The sequence below is a fragment of the Phacochoerus africanus genome, chromosome X (assembly GCF_016906955.1).
Source record: "Phacochoerus africanus isolate WHEZ1 chromosome X, ROS_Pafr_v1, whole genome shotgun sequence".
Lineage (NCBI taxonomy): Eukaryota > Metazoa > Chordata > Mammalia > Artiodactyla > Suidae > Phacochoerus > Phacochoerus africanus.
Genome location: NC_062560.1, coordinates 127,225,262 through 127,229,618, shown reverse-complemented (window position 1 = coordinate 127,229,618; position 4,357 = coordinate 127,225,262).

The window sequence follows — 4,357 nt, the reverse complement described above, 5'->3', positions numbered from 1 at the left end:
ATAGAAACTGACAACTCTGAAGGTCTGTTAGCAGTTTGACAAACTTGAGTGATACAAGGGTGTGAGTTAAGACAAACTCATTCTCCTCCCACCCCCAGCAGGGCGGCAAGGGCCCCTGAGAAACTTGTTCCTTAAAATAAGTGGGACCAAGAGCCCAAAAGGGGAATCAACTTGTCCACATTCAACCAGCGAGGCCAAATTAATCCCAGGGTCTGTGGTGTCCAAGAAAGCCTGGCGTTCATGCTCCACCTCGGCCACAGACTGGGGCTCTTGGCCTTGCTCTTCAACATCCTTGCCCTATTGGCTCCTTGAACTTGAGCATTGCTTGCCCAGACAGCTTCTCTGCATCCTTCAAGATGCTGGGCAAATATCAGGTCTTCCAGGACAAATCTGTCCATGGAGGACAGTAGAGCAGCTTGCTCAGATGCCCTCAGAGCACTGCCCAGTTCGAGCCATGTGAGAACAACTAGGGGCACAGGCCTAGGAGCCCAGAGAGTAAGGGTGGAACCAAACTCAGCTTAAGTTCCTGGGCTCCCAGGCCTGTGCCCCTATCAAGCCCTCTACTCGTATGGCTTTATGCCCAGCCATAGTGCTGAGCCCAGTTGGAACTGTGCATTCAGTTTAGCTGGGAACGCATCTTCTTCATCCTCCAACTGGGGCTAGCTGGAGCAGACTGTGTGTCAGACCCTAAACCAGGGCTGGCTTGTCCTTCTAGGGAAATGTCTGCCTTGGAGAGAAGCAAAAATCACCGAGTCCTTGGCAGCTCTGTCCGTGCCCGGGGGGAGGTGACCTGCAGCTCAACCCACAGCCAGATTGGCAAGCCATGCATCCCGCTGGGACCAGATGGCAGCCCATGCCTGCCTGCGCCCACTCCTGCTCAGCTTATGGAACTCTGGCTGCGGCAGGGCCCTCTAGGGACCAAATCCCTACCCACACCCCAAGGGCATTGTGAATTCCACAGAGATCTCTCCCCCGGGAGCAAGGAGAAGAAAAGACACAAACACCTACACCCATGAGCAGAAGGGAGCAGGACAATACACCTGCATGTAAGGGATCAAAGAAAGCTTCGGGGAGGAGGTGGCATTAGGGCTGTCTTTGAAGGATGAGAAGGATGCTGCGGGCAGAGATCTGGGGGAGGAAGGAGGCATAAGCTGAGTTCCCTGTGGGGCAGCTCCAGGTGGATTATTGAATGCCACTGAGTCCTGTGTGGCCACAGCACAGCCACGGCACATGAGAATGGGGAGAGAGAGAGAGGGAGAGAGAAGAGAGGGAGAAAATCCGAAGATGCATGATCTAATCCATTAGAGAGTGGAAGGAGCCAGCCCCTCAGGGAGTTCCAGGCATTCAGCACTGAAAGAGCACTGTCACGGCCAATGGCAACAGGAGAGAGACCAACCAGCAAGCATATATGCCTCAGGGTTTGCACAGTCAAGTGTGATGGGGGGGGGGGGGTGAAACATACAATAAACAAGGAAACAAACAGGCAAAATAATGAGAGAGTGATAAATACAATAAAGAAAGACCAACAAGGGCGATAACATGCAACAGAACCCTGAGTACAAGGAGCCAGCCAAAGGGACAGCAAGGGCAAGGCCACCGAACAGGTAGGAGCTGGGCACAAGTGTGCCAGGAATTAAAAGGAGACCGGAGGGCCTGGGGTGAAGAGAAGCAGGGGGAGAGAGTGGGTAAGGTCACAGACACAGGCAGAGCCATAAACACACAGGAGCTGGAGACTACAGTCGTGAGTTTGGATTTTATTGTGGCGGCCTGGACCAGGGTGGGGCCAGGGCAGGCAGGCAGGAGAAGCACGCGGATGAAGCAAGGACAGGAGTTCAGGATGCCTCCGAGGGTTTTGACCTGGGGAGAATGGGAGGGAGCTGGTGAGTCAGGACAGCGTCAATCTTGAAATGCCAGGGTGGCGTCAGGCAGGCATTTGGATATTTCACCATCATCTCTGCTCTGTTTCCATGGGCCATGGTGGTTTACATTATGATTTTCTTTAAATCAACCTTACATCAGCTCACTTTTTTCTTTAGCTCCATGGTAAGGAATAATGGTCATAGCATCAAGGGTTTTTCTGGAGTAGTAGTATTTTTTCCTGAATACACATTAAAACTATAATAGCTGTAGTTTCCAGGTTCCCTTCCAATTCAACCCTGATGTTTCCTCCGTACCTAACCTCCAGCAGAGTCTGGGCACCCAGCGCACATAGACTTGAACGGCGCCATTGGCTTGGTCACCCGGGAACATCTGGGGGCATAGGGAGGGATCTCAGCAGAGCATTCAGGGAGAGATACGGGGTCCTACAGCTCAGTGAGGCCCTGTGGGTGGCCACCTAACTGCCTCAGGGGGCCCTCCTCAGCCCTGGGTCTGGTGGGGTGGGGGGTGTTCTCAAAGCGGAGCCCACCACCGTTTCCTTAGGTCCATGCGCCCTCTGGCGGCCGGGTTCCCCGTCAATGCACTGGGGGCTTCTGAGCTCCTGTTTTCAGGCTCAGCAGAAGAGAGGGACCCTCTGCCTTGACCTCCCCTAGGGAAGGGGCCAAGAGGTCAGATTAGCTTGAGGCTCCGGACTAAAGAGAGGCTCCAGGCTATCTCCAGAAGGACCAATAGATGGTGCTGAGTCTGGGACTCAGGCTGGGCCAAGGTGGGGGTCTACAAGCCGGGTAGGGGCCACCAAGCGTTAGACCAAAAGGGAGGGCGAAAGAGTTGGCGAGAGACAGGACTTTTGTTTTCTATAGAAGGTCACCGATGCAGAGAAAAGCAGATGGATGGCCATATACAAATAGGGCAATTTACCTTAGGTGGGTATTTTCCGAGGAAAATAAAAACCATTCCAATTTAAACATTTTTAAATTAAGAGCAAGGAACATCAGATTGTGCTGCATAAATACGACACATAATGAAAAATGTACTTCAGTTCTTACATTACAGCCAGTTATGGCAGAGAAGCGGGGGTGGCGGCTAGCGACAATCAGGAGAGAGTCAGGCTCTTGCAGAGCGAGCAACTGAGGAGGGGGGCTGGGCAGGCTGAGAGAGTGGGTGGAGACAGACACTGCCTGCCCAGGCTGACAAACAGATGCTCACACAGGGGTCCACACTGGGTCCACACAGGTGTCAACATAGAAACCTAAGAGAACGTAGGCATTCAAGTCACCACAACAAAAATCCAGGTGATTAGGCTCAAGGATGTCTGGGGAAAGGGAAGCAGGGGAGAGGGTGGGAACCCAGCCCTGAAGTCTTCTTCTCAAACCGGTGGGCTCCTCATGTGGTCCAGATGCGTCACCTGCTTTGCCCTGGGGAAAACCAGATCCAAGATGCCATATCCACCTGATCGATGTAGACTGGAAATCCGGCTCCAAGAAAAAAATGCTGCAGATTTCTTGCTGAAACCACGGCCACATTCTTCAATGCAGTAACTTCCTGACTCTGGGCCCAGGGCCGTCCCAAGGCTACAAAACTAACATCTACTTCTGGTTCCAGCACATCGGCGTAGAAACTGAACTCCTTAGGGCGGCCTTAGCAATGAGCATCTGGGCAAGCAGCTGGCTGGGTCTCCAAGGGCTCCAGCTCCTAGTGGCTTAGCCTCTGTGGTAGTGAAGGGGCTTAGAGCCTTTTCTTCCAGACCAGTACCCAAAGGGAGGACACACACGGAACAAGGTCCCATCACCGATGCTGCTTCCCTACCACTGCCACTCTCGGGGACCAGAGCCTAAGCATGGCAATGTTCCAGATCTCTCCAACTCTTCCCCCAATTAAGATTTATTATCGTAAGCCAGGGAAGGGGCCAAGAAATTACATTCAATTTGAAAAGAAGTCTAGCTAGAAGAATGAATTCCAGTAACAATGAATGGTGACACCAACCTTCAGACAACAAAAGGAGAAATAAATCAAGTGGACTGCATCAAAATTAGAATTTTCTGGGCATCCAAAGACACAAGCAACAGAGTGAAAAAGGCAACCTATAAAATGGGGGAAATTGCAAATACTATATCTGTTTTGGGTTAGTTTCCAGAATGTATAAAAAACTCCTATAACTCAACAACCACAATAGCCCAGTGCAAAATCGAGCAAAGAACTGAAGAGACAGTTCTCTAAAGAAGACAGACAAACAGCCCATAGGCTCTGGAAAAGATGCTCAACCGCAATAATCATGAGGGAAATGCATCTCAAAACTACAATGAGATACCACCTCACACCCCTGAAGATGGCTACTGTCCAAAAAAAAGCAGAAAACAAGTATTGGTGAGGATGTGGAAAAATGGAACCCTTGTACACTGCTAGGGGACATGTAAAGCGGTGTAGTCCCTAGAGAAAACATACTGTGATTCCTCAAAAAAATATAGAATTGCTAATTGAG